The 20,732-nt window shown below is 44.0% G+C and overlaps 1 protein-coding gene across 2 annotated transcripts in view; it reads right to left on the bottom strand.

The window, feature by feature from the left end:
• GLI2 (GLI family zinc finger 2) overlaps nt 1–19,746 on the bottom strand; it is a 187,902-nt gene extending 168,156 nt beyond the window's left edge. Inside the window, exon 1 of one of the 2 annotated variants that reach the window (XM_030952351.1) lies at nt 19,484–19,746. The gene's annotated coding sequence lies outside the window, so the exon portion shown is untranslated. The other variant, XM_030952352.1, reaches the window with a different exon arrangement.
• Nucleotides 19,747–20,732: the final 986 nt, after the last annotated feature.

The following is a 20,732-nucleotide window of genomic DNA, read 5'->3' as shown; positions in this document are numbered from 1 at the left end:
GTGCTGATCTGTCCTTTCTGGGGGCAATGAGACATCTGTTTCACAGTAGGGGGAGAACAGCAAAGGCCACGCACATCTGAAACTCTTTTGCAGTTACTATGGGGAAATGGAATGAGATAGACTACTGCTTTATTAATCAAACATCCACAGCAAATTAATCCTTTCACTGCACAAGCTGGCTCAAGATTTTTCGTTGCCCTCAACAGATAAGGAGGAAGGGCAGCCTTTTCCTTTCTTATACTGACAAAAAAGTGTGCTTACTGTGCCTAATAGTCTGCCATGCTGCACAGGCTGGCTCTTGCAAGCCAGGACTTCGGGGAGCTGCATTTCTGCTGCTCCTGCTGGTGCTTCATAGCTCCCACCCATCTCCTGGCCCTTCAGCTGCAGCTTATCAACTCAGACCAACAAGGCTGGGAATACTCCAAATGCTCCAGATCATAATGCAGCCCTGCTGTGAAGTTAAAACTGGCCCAGACTGCTATGGTGACCCCAAAATTTGCTGCGGTTTATTCCGAGGTACCCTTTCCCCCCAAACACTTCCCTCAGTTGCTCAGGCTTGCTTTTGCAAAGATGTCTTTCACTATCAAGGTTCAGAGAAGTTTGCAGCAACAATTAAAAGAAACCTTGCCAGGTTTACACCGTCCTCTTGAGGAGTGCCTGCCTGGAAAGTCTGCCTTCTAAATGGGTTGGGCCTAAGTCTACTAATAGAGGTGCAAAAGTATCATCAATCAACCTCCAGGGAAAAAAACTCCAGTGATGTCTCCTGCAAATGCTATTAGAGACCCCCAGCTGCATAATTAAAATTCCTTTTTAAAGTGGACTCAGAAATAAGGTAGGGAGGATAATTGATACTCCTGCACAGCAGTGAAACCAAACAATTTTTTAAAAATAATTCTGGAGTCATACTGACATAAATGATTTATTTCTGCTGAATGGAAACCACTTAGATTAAGGTGGCAAACTTGAGGTAGCTTAGTGGTTATGCTGCTCTCCTGAGACGATGGGGCCTGAGCACACATCCACTCCTGGTCTGGATGTGAAAAGTGGTTCAAAGCAAAGCTCTCCTCTCCAGGAGTGTACTCTCACCACAGCCCTCAGTAATGGAAATGCAATGAAGACACAATTGTTTTGACATTTCCCCACATACAAAATTTCCCATGAAAATGATCCACCAAATTAATCCAGTTCTGAGGAGACTAAAACTGCATTTTTCAGCAAGAAAACTATTCATCCCCTTGCAGAGGAGAATGAAACCCTTCAGCAGTTCTTTCTTCCCACAGAGTGAGAGAGGATATAATTCAGAAATTTCCCTGAAGCGTATGGACACAGACCTCTTCAGGGACAGCACCAACAATACAAAACACATTTAAGAACAATTATAAAAGACACTTTCAGCTCGTCTCATTTATGCTCCAAGAATGCCAGTGCTTTAAAGCTTTCTGTCCTCCCTCTCTTCAACAAAATAGCCAAGTTTCCAGTGTGTGCTAAGTGCTACAGCTGCATTTGTTCCTCTATTTACATGAATCTGCCATCTTTCCTGTGCTACCATTTTAGTTGAGATAACTCTAACTTGATTTACACAAGCTAGTTAACCTAATTTTCTAATTTAGCCCATCTAGATTAGGAAAAGAAAAATGCATTCAAGAGTCACTTTTAACATAACGAGTAGAGAAATGAACCTTTCCTCAGTTACTGTGGAGGACATTTTAAAATGACAGACAATGCAGTGTGTTCTGCCAGTAGGAAAGTGATCCTCTGACCTTAGTTTGCATTTCAAGTGAAGTGAAAAGCAGAAGAAATGGGAGTTTCTAAAGAAAAAGTTAAGGTACAGTATTGTAGATTTATAAAAGATCATAGACCATGTGCATCAATGGGAGCTTGTTTGTCCTGATTTCTTTGAAGCAAAGTGAGAGATTTCTTGGTGCAGAGCTGCAGCATAACTTTGATATCTATTCCAGAGACCGTAAGTGAACTAACCCCCAAAAGGTAACACTACAGCACCTGGATGGGAGCAGTGTGGGCGGTAAAAGAAGGTCCTGATCAAAGAGCAGATACTACTGACCTGGCCAAGCTTGCCATGCCAGTGGGGCCATCTGGGCTCAGCTGTGGCTCAAGAGGTTGCTCACACCCCTGCCCTCATCTCCACCACCACAACACCAGGAGCTGCTCTGTCACATCCAGACATGGTGCATGTGTGGAGAGGCGCAGCGGCTTTGGTGTATGGTTTGCATGCCTCTGCATCAAATACATAAAACACAAAAGGCATGATTTGAAACTGTCCTTAATAAAGACTCTGGAAAACCCTGTCTTCTTAAGCAAACAGGGTTGTGCCCTAAACACTGAGCAACAGGACTACTGCTGGAAAAGCAGCCCATGGCTTAATACATCACACTGTCAAAAAGCTTCTCCCATTATTCAACTGAAATTTGCCTTCTCTTAAATTTCATCCCATTACTTCTAGTTACACCCCATTGTACCACTCTAAATAATTCTTCATAGCCTTGGTGTTTACACCCTTCAGATATTTGTAGATTTATATCTCAACCACCCCATTTGTCATCCTTTAGCCAAGTTATCTATATTCAGCTCTTTCGGTCTTCTCTTGTAAGTCAATCCCTCAAGCTCTCTTGTTACTTCTTTTTTTCTCCTGAACTCTCTCCAATTTGTCAATCTCTATTGTAATGGAGTGAAGCAGACCTGAATGCATTACACTTTCTGCAGTTACCAGTGCTGTGTCCTCAGTCCCATCTGCTGCCTCAGCACAGGACAAGCAACCAAACCGTTTTTGGGGCGGGGTCTTTTTAGGTTATGAAAAGCAGCAAATTTGCATGATCTTCACACTCAGTTACTAATTACCGAGGACCTAGGTATCCCAATAGATGCTGCACCCTGGATGTCCACTCCACTGGATTTTTTCCCCCCAGATAATCTAGCTCTTCCTACTTGAATCCCGTTTTAAGGTGCTGTGCTGCTTCTTGCATGGTCTACAGAAGTCACCTTCCCCAAATGCTGAGTCCACCCGCCACGCTGCTTCCAGACTCGAGGGTTTATTTCTCCATCCAGGATGCCACAATGGAGAACTCCACCATCATTTCCACTAGTTTACCAGGTGCCCTCACAGAGCATTCCTATGATTCTCTGATTCCACCAGAGACTTTCAGTTCAACACAAAATGGACACCAAACCTATGCAGTGCTGGCGTTACAAACCTCTGTTCTCAATCAAATGTTCTGCCTTCTACAACAGCCCAGATGATCACAGAACACGCAGTGCCCTGAGGGACCCCAGTGCAAAATGAACCACAAACAGATGACATTCCTCCAACATGTGCATCTCCATAAAGCCAGGGTTGTTTCTCCCTGTCCTGTGAACACGTCCTGCTGCACAGCTCCTTCAACAAAACTGTCTGGCCAAATCAGAGGAGGACCTCTGAAAACAGCTGACAAGGGTTAAAACCACAACTAAATGGGTTCTCAGTTGCGCAAGCACAAACGTCACAGCAGGACAAAGGCCCTGGAGAATAACCCTGGGAAGCAGAACTTGTGGCTGGGGGAGGCACTCACATCCCCTCTGGTGACAAGGGCAGGCCTTTTGAAGGGAAATGAGCAAAGGCACATATGACTTCAAACTGAAGAGCTGCTTTTTAGCTTTCCTGGCTACTGCTGGTCTACCTGAAAGGAGACTCGGTGCTTTTCTAGACTGCGCTCTGATCTGTGTGAACATCCCCAGTTTGAGAAGATATCCCATAAATCTACAGTTCAGGCATACAGCAGATGGGCACTTCTCTTCAACACATTCACTCTGTCTCATATTAGCACCATGTCTTCACCACATGACTTTTGAAGAGAAAAGCTATTTTGCATACCTATTAAAAATAGTCATTTTCCTCCCTAATTGTAACTTTCATGTAGCATCTAAAATCATCAGGTCACAGTGCTGCAGAAAACCATCTAATAAGAACTTAGACACATTCTATTATAGGCATGCATGATCAATTCTGCTTTTAAGATTACATATACACTCAAGTTATTATAAAGATCAGCTTTGTACAAACAACAACAAAGCAAAAGTCTTCAAAAACTCTGAAAGACAGTGAGGTCCTGAAGCCATGTCAGAGATGCATTCAAAGCCAGGTGGGACCCATCAGCTCCAGTTCAAGGCCTCTCTCCCCACAGCAGAAAGCGTGGTGGGGAAGGACAAAAGCTGACCCCTTAGGGAACAGCTATAAAAAGCATCCAAAAAACACACAGCAAGCTCTGGCAAGAAGTTTGCATTTGCCATCACTTAAATTAACAGCAAAGGAATCCCCAGGAGGGAGGAAATTTGGACTCTGTCCAACATGCAAGTGTGCTGTGTGAGGAGCTGTGGGGGGAAGAAAGAGCCACAAACAAGCACTGTGGATTCAGAGGAAACCAACACAAACTGCCAGCAACTCTGAACCCTTAAAAAGGGCAGGAGCTTGGCTTGACTACATTGACAGGTATCAGGAGAGAAGTTTATTGCAGGTGATCTCAAACAGAATTGCCACTGTCAGTCATCAACTTTCCATGAGCTGCCTTTTGAAAACAAAGACTTTAATATTAAAAAAAAAAAAAAAACAAACAACCCCAACAAGTTATCTTAAAGTATTTCTAGAGTTTATGAAAAATGCAACAATCAAAAATATCACAGTTGGCAACATAGCTAATGTAACACTGCGAATAGTTCCCTTGCTATCTTACATGCTGAGTTATTATCCATACCTACATCACATGCAGGTCATGCTGACTTCCAGAAGACTCAAATCCCAGTCAGCACTCATTTAGCTTATGACACAAAGGATAGCTGCTCCACACTTCCATAATGGCCTAAAGAGTTATGATGTATTCTGGATTAAATCCCAAAACACCTAAACAGATGGGGTTTTTTTTACCCCACAAAAGTCATTATTAGGTTAAGAAGTAATTTGGTCATGTAAGTTTAACTTAAGCTAGTAAATCAAATAACATCTTTCTAAAAGCAGTAAAGTGTTCAGAACTTAATCCTTTTAATTCCTGTTTATCCCCTTGGCACTTAGACTATTTTTGTTCTATTCACTTTTGCCGTAATAAAAAGTTAATAAAAGAGCGCAAGTAGTCAGACAAGTTACAGAAATAATGAAGACTGGTTTCCTGCAGGTTTGGTGTCTTACATCCCTTCTTTCCCCCACAGTATTTTCCCAGCTGCCACCAGGTTGTCTGTGCATCTGTCTCCTTGGGACCCCTTCATGTCCCTTAACTACTCGTGAGCCAAGTGCCTGCCTCCAAGAGGGGATAACCGTGGTTTGTAACAGCCCGCAGGTCTAGCAGAGCAGAGAGCTGATAACATCACATTCCAGCCTCCTCTTCTGCTGGGGGACTGGCTCTTCTGCTAAAGAGCAACAAATTTAAGGCAAAGATCTCCCTTATAAAAATAGACTGTGAAAGTTTTATGAACTTCCTACATAATAATGCAATAGTTTTTCTAAGATAACCCACACAGGTATTGTTACCAACTAGAACTGTAATACATGCATGTCCCACAAATGCCCTGAAAGTAAGGTGATCTTTGCAGGCCACAGGAAGGGCTCCCTCAGATAAGAAAAGGGCAGGGAAAGCATTGCTTTCTGAGAAGCCCCATGGGAAATAATCAAACTTACAACCAGTTCTTTCATAAATCAAGAGGATCGGGTTCAAGTAGCTTCTCATGTGCCACCATGACAGTGTCACAAAGGAAAGGTCTGTCCCAACCGTGCAAATCCTTAGTATGGTGGACATTTCCAGTTTACAGCAATTATCTTGAAATGCCCCTGCCTACTTGTATGCAGACAAAGCACAGGGAAGCAGAGTATGTACCACTGCTTGTGGAAGGCTGCAGGGTAAGTCACCATTCTGCTCCAGTACAAGCTCTGCATGGTTCCAAGGCACAGCTCCAGATCCAGCACATTAGTACAAAAAGGTCACAGGGGTCCATGTGAGAGGCAACTGGTGACACACAAGGCAGGACGTGCCCTCATGGTCACACTTGGTCTCACAAAGCAGTCATCGCTCACTAGCTCTTTGCCATGAACCTGGGATACAAAGAGCAGCCCTGTGCCTTTGGTGAGCTGCAACATTTCCTGGTATTTCTAAGGGACTAAGCTGTGGGTCCTGAGGGAGCTGGTGGGTGAAGTGGCTAAGCCACCATCCACCCTATTTGAGAAGTTGTGGCACTCTGGTGAAGTTCTCAGTGACTTCAAGAGGGGAAACATAACACCCATTTTTCCTCCCCACAGATACAAGCTATACAGTCAGCTCTGCACACAGGAGTCACTCTGCCTGAGGCTGGTGGTCCCAGCAGGGCACTTGCCATGTCCCTGCAATATTTCTACCACTACAACACAGCTGGGTTGCTGAGTCCAGTTGAACACTGCAGCTCCCCAGGAAACATGAGGGACTGATGAGGAAGGAGGTCCCAGTAAAGCAGGAGTTGTCAAATTGAGTTGTCAGAGACACAAGCCCAGTAGAAGCTTTGCACTCATGTGGGATGGTACCAGGTTTCTTTCTGAACACAGCACACCTCATCATTCAAGCACTACACTCATACCTAAACATGAAACACAAACTTTCTATTATTGTTTTCATAGATAACCAATAAATCTTTAATTTCTACTGAAAAGAGAATTACAAGCCCAACACGCTTAAGACACAGGCTGGGATCCAGCTTTCCAACATAGATGCAAATCTAAGCTTTTGTGTACAATAAGTGCAGACCCATTCAGTCCCCAGTATGACCAGTCCACTTGCAAACTGTGACATCAGACGGCACAACCAGCACCTAAGCTCATAGGTGGAAATACCACCTACAATTGTAAGGTACAGCTGGATGCAGGTACTTGCATAAGATTCATTCATGGCAGTGTTAAAAAAAAACCCAAACCAAAAAATAACAAAAACCTCCAAACAAATAAACAAACAAAAAAGAAAAATAAAAGGAATACAAATGAAGTATGATGAATTTGCAGCAGTGGTCTAGCTAGCACATGTAGGTGCGATGCATGTATGATCCCTTGCACCATCTGCTCTGGTCTTCCCAGCCCTATCCTTTATCCTAACATTATTCCCCAGCAGTTTCTTGCTTATCAGAGATGAGATCTGCAGTTCTGCCACTGGACCAATTCAACTCTTCTTTCTGCAGAAACCAAGGCAGTGGCTTTCCTGAGTAGCTGTTTTTTCCTTGGTACAGTGAACTTAATAGAGATGTCGAGCACAAGTGCTGGCTGCTTCCTACCCCTGCTGAAATTGGGAGCAGACCTCCTGCAAGGAGGCAGCCCCAGGGAGCAGCTGTAATGCAAAGCAGCCTTTACCATTCACGAGAGCCGCAGCGCCAGGCTGCTGCTGCCAACTTTTCTGCCACGTTCATCCTGGCACTGCAGATCAGGAGGAGGAGCGGCATCCCGTGGCCACACTGCCGGAGTGACACCCAGCTACCCGAGGGGTGGCTGGACTCTGACCTCCCATTTAAGCACAAGTTGGTCATAAGTCAGAAAGCTCCACTGCTGCAGGCTGGGGGGCAGGCAAAACAACATTTTAGAGGCAAATGCCCTGGGAGCCACGCTCGTCACTGACGGAACCCAAGAGATCTGGATTAATTTGCCTTTTTGCTTTCAGTTTACTTCTTGCAACCTCACAGTAAACCGCTTAACCTTGGAGGCAATAAAGTGAGATGCCAGCATGTTCAGCTCATAGTACTCACACTATGCTCTAATCCAGTCTGCATGTCCAGTCCTGTCATTAGCTGGAGGAAACATTAATCCAAGACAGTAGAAAAGAAGGAGCAAAAAATTGTTTCTGGAAATGCAATTATTCTAATGGCAAACTGTGGAGGTTTGTTATCTAGACCCACAGCTGAGTTAAACTGAAACATATTATATTTCATGAAAAAAAGTTTTAACCATATGTTTAGTCATTTGTGAGCTCTTGATCCTAACGCACAACATAAGCTGCAATATCAGTGTCAAAAGTGCCTGATTTAAAGCATAAGACGCAGAGTTACATGAAGTCAAGTTAAAATCACTTCTGCAAGCTTGTGGACAGAGACCTTCACGTGGGCTGACAGGTACAGGGGAACACATCCTGGGGTCTGTGCCGGACGGGGGAAAGGAAAGTTTTTTCATTAGAAGTTTTTCTGTGAGGTTGGCTAGGGGGAAGATGATATAGCTGGGGGGGAAGACTGAGACAGCTAAAGAATAACACATGGTATGCTTTCAAAACATACAGCAACATGTGACATTCGTCTGCAAGTCTGGCGCTGAGGAGCCTGTGGTCTGGCAGCAGGGAGAATTTCTGCTTTTTATTTCTTAAATCATTGCAGGCATTTGAACTAAACCCCCCACCTAATAGTCTGAGGGGTAGAACATAAAATCAGATTTTACGTACTGTACTTTCAGTCAGCCATTTTCTCAGTGGATTTTTATCCTCCAACTCAATTCCCACATCATTAAAGTGATGCTGTCTCTTTAAAACACAATGTGGTGCCGTGCCAAAGCCTGCAATAAGAATCACTGGCACCAAAACAGTCAAAGCACATAGCTTAATTCTCTACTTAATAAGACAATTAAAGAAGAGTATTTGGATACAGCAGTCTGCAAGTACCAACACAGAGCACTGATGTCTCCAAAGGCATGTTGATCTGAAGGCTTTATCAGAAAGCATCTGTCACAACCAGATGCCATCAACACCTGAGAAAAGTGTGAAATAAAGCGGGTTAATGTGGCTGTGATACACACAAAGGCTTGCACTGCCCAAGTCCTTATTAGTGAGCATTTAAGAGGGTGCAGGATAAAGTGCCCAGATGTAAAATTGCTCACAGATTAAAATAAATTATAATATATGTATACAGCTACATCTGTTAAAATACAGTCTTGTGCATATGACTCAAATTACAATGGAATTAAGAGTGCTGCATATTTTGAGTATTCACTGCCATAATCATAGAAAGGCTTAGAGCAAGGCTGTTTTTAAATACTGTGCTTTGACAGATGCATTAATACATGGGGATGATTTGGGGTACAGAGACTAACACAGGCACCAGTGATTGCTCATATGGACTCCCTTGACCATATCTGCCTCGAAATTTCCAATCAAGTAATTCTCAGATGTCATCTCCTAGCAGGCTTCATCCTGCAGAGCTGAACCAAAGCTAGAGAGAAAGATAACAGCAGCGATATATGAACTAATTAGTCATTTGATTAGCCGGCAAGAAGACAAGGTCCTGCAGTTCTGTGACCTAAAAATGCCACTGATGACCTTAAAACTCCATCTCAAGGGTGTCTGGAAATTTGTAACCTCCAGGGAGAGAGAGAGAAATGGGTGATGCCTAAACTGCATTAGCTCACATGAGATGTTGAAAGAGCACAGATGTTAAGCCAAGGATAGGTGTGACATTTGAAGCACTCAGCCAGCAAAAGAGCACCTGCAGCTCTGCACTCTGTTTGAACTGCTGCACCAAGGACTCCCAGTCCAGCCTACATGGGAGGTTTGTGGGACGAGTGGTTTAGCACACCGAGAAAGCACACCAGGACCACAGACCTCATCCTAGCAACCCAACAACACACGGCAAGAAAGGAAAAAAATAAACCAGATAAAAACCCCCAGCTGCTCTCCCTTCATTAGAGCAGGGCTAACAGCCTGCCAGTCCCAGGCAGCAGCCCCTGGGCTGCACCACGCCAGCAGAAGAGAGTGACTGAGGGAAGGAGGGAAAAGTCACTTTGACGAAGACATCCTGAGTGGTTGCCTTCTTCACTTCCACTAGAGGGTCCTACACTTCACTGGAGATCTGATTCTGGTAAACCCCGTGAATGCACTAGTTATTCCACATTCAGTAACAGGAGGAGGGAGTGGGGTGATGGCAGGAGGCTGAAAAGTTGCATCTTCAACAGCAAAGGAGGAAGACACCAAAATGACCAGGGTTAGGGGTCCCAGGTTGTTCTGTGTCCCCTTCCTTAGTCTGACAGCTGGAGCACTTCATTACCTGACTGCAGCCAATGCACTAAAAGTTTCCAGCCTAAACTGAGGCAGTGCCTCTCTGGAAAGCCACCACCTGGTGCAGAGAAACCCACAGCGACCAGAAATGGGCCAGCCCAAAGTGGGCAGCAGAAAGCAACGCCAACTCACAAGCAGTGAGTTCCTCTCTACCAAGAAAGCCCATCTCATCTCCCACCTTCAACAGCTTGGATGGAGTCTGATTCTCAGATGTCTCTCTACCCTGAGAAGAGATTAAAGGAAACAAATGCATTGGCAAAGATGACCCTGCCATCTGCACCTTGGAAATGCCCTCTGGAATGGAGAAGAGGAAGACCCCTCACTCTGCACACTCCTGGGAGAATGGTGCAACCTCCAGAGCTGCCCCATTTCATACTCATCCTCTCGACACAGATCTAGACCTGCCTTTCACCTCCCACTTCCCTCATGTGCTTTGACCCAGAGGGATGAAATCACCTCCAGCATCAGTGAATTTCTCAAAAGAAGTCCAAAACATAGTTTCAATTTTACCAACCCCTGCCAGAGGCCTTGGAGTAATACTCAGAAGTAGGAACATTTTCTCAAATAGGAAATGGAGATTTAGAGTGCTGCAGCAAGGTCTCTAAAGAACTGCAAGCTTTGCTGGGATAATGCAACCCCAATATGCACAATGTTTCCCTCCTCATTCCCTTTTCTCTGCAGAAAATGGGAAAAAGACCCCAACAGCACACACAATAAATCAAAGATGAAAAAATTTGCCATGGACATGGTTCAGTAACACATGTGCTGTGCTCAGCCCTGTTGTTCCCTTACAGCTCTCAGAAGCAGCGAGCAAAGCTAAGAATCCAGTTTACTGCAGTTACAAAGAAATTTAAGGTTTCCAAATATGACTTATTGTGAATTGAAACAAAACCTCAAAATGCTGAAATTCTCCACAAAAGGAATTCTAAAACAATCACTTGGAGTCTACTGGAAAAGCAATTATATTGCTACTGTATTTTCTACAATGGAATTATACTTAAAAATTCTAAACAGAAACTTAGTTCAACACAAAGCATGTAAAACAATGAATTGTTAACACTCTCAGAAAAACCCTCCATCTCTTTTTTCTGCAACTTTTTTACAACACTGACCTGGTTTTGTAGAAGATTTTAGTGTTGATGACGCCAGATATTGGAATATGATTCCATCAACAAGTCCTAGCCAGGAAATACCAAAGCTGGGGTTGCCAAAGCAACACAATTAACTTGATCACGGTACATACACTGTGTGCCACTTCCAAAATGGCCCTTTAACACCCAGCTAAATCCTTGGCTTGAATGGGGCATCCGAATGAGTTTCTCCTCCAAGTTCCTCAAGAACACAGAGCAAAAGGAGAAGCTGTCAAAATTACTGAAAGCCAAGTACCACTCTGCTTCCTGGCCAATGGTCCCCTGGGCTTGAAGAGGTCAAGGAGCAATTCTTGAGCCTACTCCCACAACTGTGAACTGTAGCAATCACAGAAGCACACGACCCTCTTGCATTTTATAAAGATTCACTTTTAATTCACTGTTACCAAATTTAAGAGGTTTGATTCTTTTATGGGATTATCAGTAAAATTACTACTGTTTGGGCAGGGAGGCCTGAATGCTGGTGCTAAACCTTGATCCTGGGGCCACAAACTTCAAAACCTGAATATGCTGTCACTAACTCAATGTGTACAATGTATCAAAAATAAGAATCTGTCTGCTCATTTGAAAAAAAAAAACCACAAAAGTAAGAGACAGGAAAAAATTTGAGTGATGGGCTTTCAACCTGTCATCAGACCACTGCGACCTCAATTTTTGAGAAATAAAATCAAAATCTATTCTTATCTTCAGAGATTCAAGATGTATTTATGTGTCAAACTTTCTCCCCCTTGTCCTTAGCCTTTGGGAAGCACACTAAAAATCATATCAAAGCCTGCAAACCCTGCCATCACATTCCCATTCACCTTTGACCCAGGATGCCTACAGCTCTCACCAGCTCCTCAGTGCATCCTCACCGTGCGGCAAAGGCGGCAGGTCTGGGAGCAAACGGCTCAGGATGAAATAAAGGCCACTTTGCATAGCAAAACTGTGCTGCCCTGCTCAAATTCTGAAGGCCAAAAAAGTTTTCTTTGGCAGTTTTCTGTTTCTTTGTATCTGTGAAGGATATTTCACCACCCTCTTCCTCTCCTTACATACAAATATTTGATTATTCTCTTTGAAATGTCTCTAACATCTACAAGCATAGGATGCCGAATGCAAACACTGATTGATTCTTTCTTAGCCATCAAATGTGCTTACACAGCAACTACACACAGCAAATGCACACAAATCTCACATTTCACGTTTTAAAATATGAACATGCTGTGTTATTTTTTTTTACTCAAACATAATGAATGAGCTTAAATATTAGAACTTGAAATTATTAAGTAAATCATGGCACCTGTAAAGCTTTTATTTGCATAACATTAATTCTTGATGGCATGTAAAACAAATTCATCACTCTCACTATATTGTAGTCTGATTTATGTTAGAATTGGAAAAAATAAAAATCTTGAGCACAAAATTATGTTGACAAGATGTACGTGCTCTTTGAAGCACAAGATTTTTTTTCTTTTCTGAAGCATCAAAACAACTAAATTATGGGAAAGAGGGCTGGGAGAAAGCATCTTTAAAAATGAATAACATACTAGCGTCACACATACACACTCTACAGTTATTAATGTCAAGCATGGTGAAGATACTCTAGAAAATCATTACCATTCATAGCTACTAACAGCCATTAAATTTCAATCAATTCAACTTAACACAAGTGTACTTCAGCAGCCCTTACAGTTCCTTATAGAGGTGGCTCAGAAAGTCCTGTCTGACTTATTGCATTGTCCCCCGCACAAAGGGGCATTGCTGAGCATTGCTGTGAAAAGGAGCGATCTTGGTCTTGGGAACTGATGCTCTTTTAACACCGCTGCAATCAACAGACCTTGCTTTTAAAGACGGTGTGATAAAAGGGCTCTAATAGAGCTCCTCAGGTCAGCGTGGAGGGGAGCAATACACTGATTCTAGCTAAGAATGCCACTTTCCAAGCAGAAAAAAAATAAATGCTGAGATGTTTTCAAGGGGTTTTCAATGAATTTTAGCGACAGAATCAAACTGCTTAACACAGCGCTAAACAACTTCCAGGTGATCTGCTTGCTTGAATAGATAATCACCAAATATACATTTAAACAAAACAGGATTTAACTTCCAGAGACTGGATATTTAAAGCTCCTAGTGATGAATATAAGCCACAGCACTGTAACGTTACAGAATCTCCACTCTTCTGAATTGCATTTGTAACACGGGAAGTTTCCCCACTGCCCCTGCAGGAATTCCGCTGTGCAGCGAACCATCCCCTGCAGATTCTGGGAAGAACCAGCTGGTCCCCTGCTGCGGGTATTTGCCACCTCCTGGCGGGGTGAGGGACTGTGACCACAGGGTGCTCCTCTCTGAGGGGCTGGACCCACACCGGCTTCCCCTGTGCAGCACAGCATCCCACAGAAGGTGTCTTCCTCTGGAGAGATTTCATTAGTTTCATGTGAATGGGTTACCTCCACTAAAATCCTACATTTCACAGGGGATAGGAGACGCTTTACTACTATTCCCCCCCACCCCCCTTCCCCCAGAAGCCCAGATTTTTGCAGCAGGGCTCATTCTGCTGGGCACAAAGTCCTCTCTCCAGATTTACAGGCAGTTGAAGCTTGCAAGGGTCTACTCCTACAGAACAGAGAGTCACTCCATGCACAGAAAAACAGACGTGCCATCACTGTAGCTGAAATTACAAACTCAAGTCCAGAGTCCCTTTTATGGCTTTTAGATCATCCTTTAAAAGTGTCAGGATTGATGCTATTATTCACTGGGAGAGTATTGGGACTGTTCTACAGAACTCTATGGTTTTGCTTCCCCCGGGATTTAGACTTTGCATTTAACATGGGGTAGCAGTAAAGTTTTTAAGAATCAAGAAACATCCAAGTAATCTCTCAGGCAGATATATGCTTCATTTTAACTCATTTCTCTACACTTACAAGCTGCACTAAATGAAATTAATTTAATGTTAAAAGGGGCGTTTATTGAAAAATCTTCCAGTGACAAGTTCAGAAAGTGCCAGAGTTCAAGTAAATCATTCCATGGAAAATGTTAGCAAAGCTTAATCATACTGGAAGCCACATTTAATTACAGCTTTTTTAAGTCCATCTGGGAAAAAAGAAGCGACTTAAATATGTCACCTGAGATGATCTAGATACTGAAACTATTTGTAAGTTAACAAAAGCATTTGCATCACAAAGCGCTCTGGGGCAGCACCACGGCAAAGCAGATGTGTAATGAACAAGGATCACAGCACCAAAACAATCAGGACTGTAAATAACTACTACTAATCTGCAATCATTTAAATTTGGATTTAATTGCTAGGCAGCAAATACATTTAATTCCTGAAGAGGTAAATGCTCTGCCGAATACACACTTAAAGGTATTTAGTGACAGAAGCATCACAGTCAAGAATCTAAATGTTAGGAAGGCAGAGAAAAGCCAAGGAGCAGAGCTGGGAGTGCCATGAGTTCACAACTTTAAACAAACTTTTCCCTGGAAGAGAATGAATAATGTGGCCATCCCCACTGTACATACTGTAACTGCTGCAGGAGTGACACAATGAGGCACATGGGAGGCAAGAGGGTAGTGACTATGGAACAAAATTCAATCTAGTGACTAATGAATAAAAAGTTCCTTTTATTTCTCAGTTGTTTTTGGTTCATTAAATTTTCCACAGATTTGCAGAGAAGAAAATGTGATCAATAAACCTTGACAAAAGTGAACATGTGAAATAGAGGAGAGAAAGGCACAGGAAGATAAAAGTGATATCCCGATCACAGATTTCAGAGGCAGATGACCAGAGCTCTGGGCTGCTGAATAATCTGAATAGACCATCATTTCTTTACAGCCTTTTACTTTCTTTTCCCTGACTGTTGGAACTCTTCATTCAATACAATAGTAAATGCACTAAAACTTTTTTTCTTATGCTAATGGTCGAAATCGGGCGCTCACAGTTAAAACACACTTCCCACCAACTTGTTTTCTTAAAAAAAAAAAAAATAACCTATTCAAGTTAAACTAAAATGTCAAAGACAGCTTAAGGCTTACTCTCACCATTCCTCAAAATTAATGGTTTTCTCCCCAGTAGATACAAAAAGAAAAGACCTGAATAAGGATAAAGCTGCAAGACTCTTTTCATATGAAAAAGAACACTTAGAAAGTGAAAAGAAATACATCCAGTACAAAGATCCTGGTACCTACAGTTCTAATTTGTATTGTTTCCTCTTAGAATATTTATAATTGCAGAAAGGTGACAGCCAATCACAAATAATTGTGAAACGGTAAGAAAAGATTCACCAGTGACTAATGTATTTGGGCAGTCATGCCCATGACAGTATCAGAAACTCTTCCACTCATTACAATAGGAGCCCAAGGGAGCCTATTTTCAATTTTTTTTCTAATTTGGGTGTCCACTTCCAGGCACTGAGGTCTCTTTTTGAGACCTCACAAATCCCAAACAATTTTTACAGCTCTGACCTTCTGAATTAAAGGATAATTTTCCTGTTCCCTTTGTGCAACACATTTCATCTTTAGTGCATTAGGGTTCACTTTGTTTATATGAAGTTAAAGGTTATGGGTTGTGGTTTTACAGTAGCCAAGAGTGAATGGACAAAAGTTCTGTGGCCTCTCCTGGACTACACACATCGAACATGTATTCACTCCCAACTGGAGCTGGTCTGTAGAAAATTTGACCTGATTACCCACTATTTCCATTCCAGTCACTTGTTCACAAGGGAAACCTGCAACTTTGCCTCTTGAACTATCAAGATTGCCATGCAAGATGCAATTTTTCCTTCCTTTTACACCAAACACCAGTTAGTTTCTAGAAGATGCATATATATGGGATCTGCTGTATGCACAGGTCATGAATTGTGCATATTCCTTGCATGCACACAAATGTGTGTACATACATGTAGATATGCACAGGCACACGTATTATTTGCCTTTCTAACACAATGCCTTCTTGCTGTCATTCATAGGAGGATTCATTCTTTGCTGTTATTTTATTTAGTGTTGCATTAATTAATTCCCAAATACCTACAAGTTGTTTTGGTTTTCTTTACAAGGGTCCTGGCAACAGAGCTGAAGCAAACCCTAAATACCACTTAATACTTTGTGGCAAGTTGTCCAAATGTGCAACTGTTTAAAATATTTACCCAGGTACATAAGGGGGTTGTGCAGCTCTCGAACAATGCCCTGGAATCTTTCCCATCAGCAAGAAAGCGGACAAAAAGCAGAGACCGCTTAACCTCAATGCCTTAGCAGCAAGTGAGAAGTGCAAATATTGCATTTCTATAAAGCCCTAGAAGCTTCATAGAAATGGAGTGGCAACTAATTAGTTTGATGCTATAGTCACATCTAATGTTCCTAAGTAGCTTCTTTGAAGACACTCACTGCCTTGAAATCCTTGGCCAGATTATTAAGTGGAGGCTTTGTGATGGGGCAATAGATAGGTGTTTGCTCCACAAATACATACAGATTTTGGTGACTGCTTACTGAATCCACTGCTTTCACTAATCTGCACTGGAAACATCACTATGAACAGAGCACTTCTCAGAGTACAAAAGCATGAAGTATCTGTGTACCTTTCAGACTACAGGGCAAACAACTGGCTTACAGTAGGCCACCAAACACAGGGGCAGGCAGTTAACCAAGTGTCTTCCAAACTTGCAAATAGAGAATGAGAATAATGCAACTGCTATTAGGTCATATGCTCTACCCTATCCTTAAACTAAAAAAATGGGTCCATAGGAGTGAAAAATTCAAATGTTCTCAATGGAAATAAAATATCGTGATCATGAAAAATGTATTTTCAAGTCAGACAAAACTGTAGTGACCACATAACCCTTTCTGTATACAGCTGATCACACAGCCCCAGAGCCTGTGCAGCTTCTATACAACTGTGCCACTGAAAGGGACGTTGTGGTATAAACTTGTAAGATCATTAGAATCACAGAAAACATAATCAAAAATGGTTCTTTGACATCGAAGTTCAAACGGTTTTCAAAACAATGACAAAAATACTGCTTATTATATATATGCAGCCAGAAGGCTGTCTTTTCTAAATGTGACTTCAGTGTGACATTTGGGAATGCAAGCTGCTATGTATTGGATGTCTGAGGTCAAGTTCTGTTCTCTTTTATCCAAGTATAACCTGGAGCAGCTTCAATGAAATTATGCTGGATTTATATTGACATATGCATCTAGTTCAAATTCTTCTATGGCTCTAATTTTTCTCTAATTGAATGACCTAGCACAAATAGTATTTGTCCATCTGTATACATCCCCTTTGACACACTGGAGAGAAAAAAAAAGAAAGACATTGAAAGGAAGTTGGAAACAGTCCTCGAGATCTGTTTTCCTTTGAAGAACAGCAGTTGCATTTCTGGGCACTTCAAAGTCACGTACTTTAAGCAATAACAACATTTGAGATGAACTGAATCTTACCTCAACTTGCTTTAAAGATCAACTCTTTCACAAACACACACCAGAGGTTGGATATACACATACCTATAGATTAACAAGTTCATCTTCAGTCAATCAGGCACTTTGCAGTGCTACAGATAGGTCATGCTTTCAATCAAACGACAAATTTCCAGGAGTTGTTTACAGTGGAAAAGCCATAATGAATTTCATTCGCTTCTTAAAAGTTGTCAGTTTTGCAATAACATTCAATACTACATTTTTATTGCAATTCAAAGTTTGACAGGTGTCACCATTTCCTGACGTTACAGCCAAAATACAAATTACCGTATCCACCCATCAGAAAAGCTGAACCAAACCAATTCACCAACTGTAGCTGCTGTATGCAGCAATTATCACGCAATTCAAACATCTCTGCAGCATAAACAATTACTTAATTATCTAGCACAATCCTCTTTTCCAGGTGAATTTAGTTTCTTTTCTAATGAAGTTAATTTTATTAGGTTTAGAACTTAAAAAAAAAACAAAACAAAACCAACCCCAAAAAGACCTCCAAAGTTTTTCTTAAAGCAAGGTAGCTAGAACAAGCAGATAAAATCAGCAAGTCTTAAAACAAATCAGTCTATTCCACTTGTGTGTATTTTGAATTTCATGGCTTATTTACTTAACTTTTTTGGCACCAACTCCACAGCACATGCCAATACAATATTTGTTTAAATGCTGTTTTATGCACATGCTAGTAACGCTTACTTTCAAATTCTTGTGCATCCCAAGAGCCTCGGTTGGAAAAAAAAAAGAATAAAAAGAAAAAAGAAGGGGATTGGTAGGGAGTAGACAAGGTTTTACAACTAGCGCCTTTATCTGTGGCCGTAAAAATATAAACACCATACACCAATAAAATGCTAATTTCTGTAAGCACGAAGTTTTCCAGCACCTGGGGCAGTATGAAACGCGAGGGCAGCTATAGGAAGACACAAGTTTCACTGGCCCGGCCGGCGGTGACCCCCACGCCCGGACATTTGGCCACCCGAGCCATGCATCGGGGCCGAGCCGGGTCCGGCCCCGCGGAGGGGACACCGCACCCGCGGCTGAGCCGCAGCCCCGGCCCGGGAAGTTTTGAAGCCCTGGCTGCAGGTTAGCTAAATGAATAAATAAATAAATAAGCCCGTAAACCTCGGAAAAGCCGGCAGCAGGACCATTGATAAATCACCCTAAGCCCCCGCGCTGGAAAAGTCAGGTTTCCCAGGAAATGATGGCAATCACTTGAGGCAGAAAAGGCATCTAGATGAGCCCATCTCCCTCCCCTCCTCCCTGATTGTTTTAAAGCCACCGAGTCCGGGGGAAAAACTCTCAACTCTCTAAGTCCTTAATAGGATTGGAGTCCGGGTCTCTCCAAGCCGCTCCTCATCACACAGGGATCAAGTTGCAGCAGGGAATTTTTTAAATTCCTCAGCAAATATACTTGTCGAAAGATTGCCCCTCCCGGATGGGGGGATGACAAGGAGGCGAGGGGGCAACTTCATTTTTCCTCTGAAAAAAAGACAAACTATTCTGGCTTTGGGGAGCTCTGCCGTCCTCCGGGAGCCAGGGCAAGGCGGTCCCGGCAGCAGCCCGGGGCTGGGACTGTCACCGCAGCCCCCGGGAAAAACAATGGCCGTGGAGGCACGGTCCCGGAGGGGTCTGGCGGGAAAAGGGGGGGACACAGCGGACACACGCGCGGCCCCATCCTCCCCGCTCACCTGCGAGGTCGGGGGGACACACGGGACGGGCCCCCGGGCACCCGCTGCGAGGAGAGCCCCTCACCAAACTGCAGCCTCCCTCACACACACCCCCCACCGGCGCAGGGCAGCTCCAACCAAAGCGGGAATAAAAAAAAGGGGGAAAAAAGGAATAAAAAGCACAATAAAAAGACACAATAAGCATCAACTTTACCCAAAAAGCGGAGCAGCAAGTTTTCAGCAGACGAGCGGTTGCCGCGGAGCAGCGCCGCTCCTCCGGACCCCCATCATAAACTTGGGGGAGGGGGGCGTGGGTGGGACTTTCCCTCCGTCCTTCCCTTTTGTGCCTCTCCCCCGCTCCGCTCCGCTCCTCGCCAAAAGCTGCCGCGGCTCCCGGCGGCGGCGGCGCGGTGCTCTCCCGGCTGCAGGCGCGGAGCAGCTCCGCGGAGGCGGGCGGGGAAGGACGGGGAGAGGGAGGGAGGGAGCGCTGTGGAGGGCCGGGGGCGGCGTGCAGAGGTGCGGGGGCTCCTGCTGCCCATCCGCCCGTGCCGCCGGGGGGACACGGCGCGCACACGTACACGTACTTTATGTGTATAATAGATATACGCACACATGCACACACACGAGGGATGAAGTTGAGCAGCCTGCAGGAAGACGCTGGAGCGCTTTCAAGCCCTGGCACAAGAGGAAAACTGGCTCTAGGGTCTGTTTTCTCTTCCACCCGCCCTTTAAGAAAAAAAAAAGGGAAATCTAAACCTTCCCACCCTTTTGGCGCGGGAGCAGCGCACCGCTCCGGATCTTCTCTCTCCTCCCCTCAGCCCCTTTCATCCCGGCTCGCCCCCTCGCCTCAGCGAACCGCACCATTTTGGGTGCGGGGCTTTTTGTGGGGCGCGGTGGGATCCGCTCCGCCAGCCCGGCCCCGCCGCTCGGGAGCGCCGGGAGCCCCCGCACATCGCGCTCAGCTGGAGCACATCTGCAGCGAGCCCACACAAATCCCCTTTCTCGAGGAAAGCTGCCCCCCTCCCCAAACAGCACAAGTTTGGCTCGGGCAGATTCGCTCGCGGAGAGGCGGGGATGGAGCTGGGGGTGGTTTCCCTCCAACTTTGGTGGTTGCTTTTTTCCCGCGAGTTTGCGCGACTTTTTCAAGCCCCCGCCACAGCAGGGCTGGAGGCAGCAGAGCTCCGCGGAACATCCTCGCACACGGGCGGCTTTACCCGCCAGGAACATCTAGGGGGAGAAATGCATTCATTACAGACTGTTCCCTAAACGCGATAAGCAACCTCACCGGAGGTTGAATCTATTTTCATCCTCTTGTTTTGGAACTAAGGCTACGAGGAGGGAAGAAAAAATCTCCAAAAAGTGCCCCGCTCCCACCCCGAATATCTTCGCTTTTGCTCCGATCTACATTAAACAGCAGTACCAATGAGAAACGCAGCAGCCTGAACTTGGACTTTGGCCAGGCT

Source organism: Camarhynchus parvulus, chromosome 7 (assembly GCF_901933205.1).
Source record: "Camarhynchus parvulus chromosome 7, STF_HiC, whole genome shotgun sequence".
NCBI classification, from domain to species: Eukaryota; Metazoa; Chordata; class Aves; order Passeriformes; family Thraupidae; genus Camarhynchus; species Camarhynchus parvulus.
This window is presented reverse-complemented; position numbering and strand designations above follow the sequence as displayed.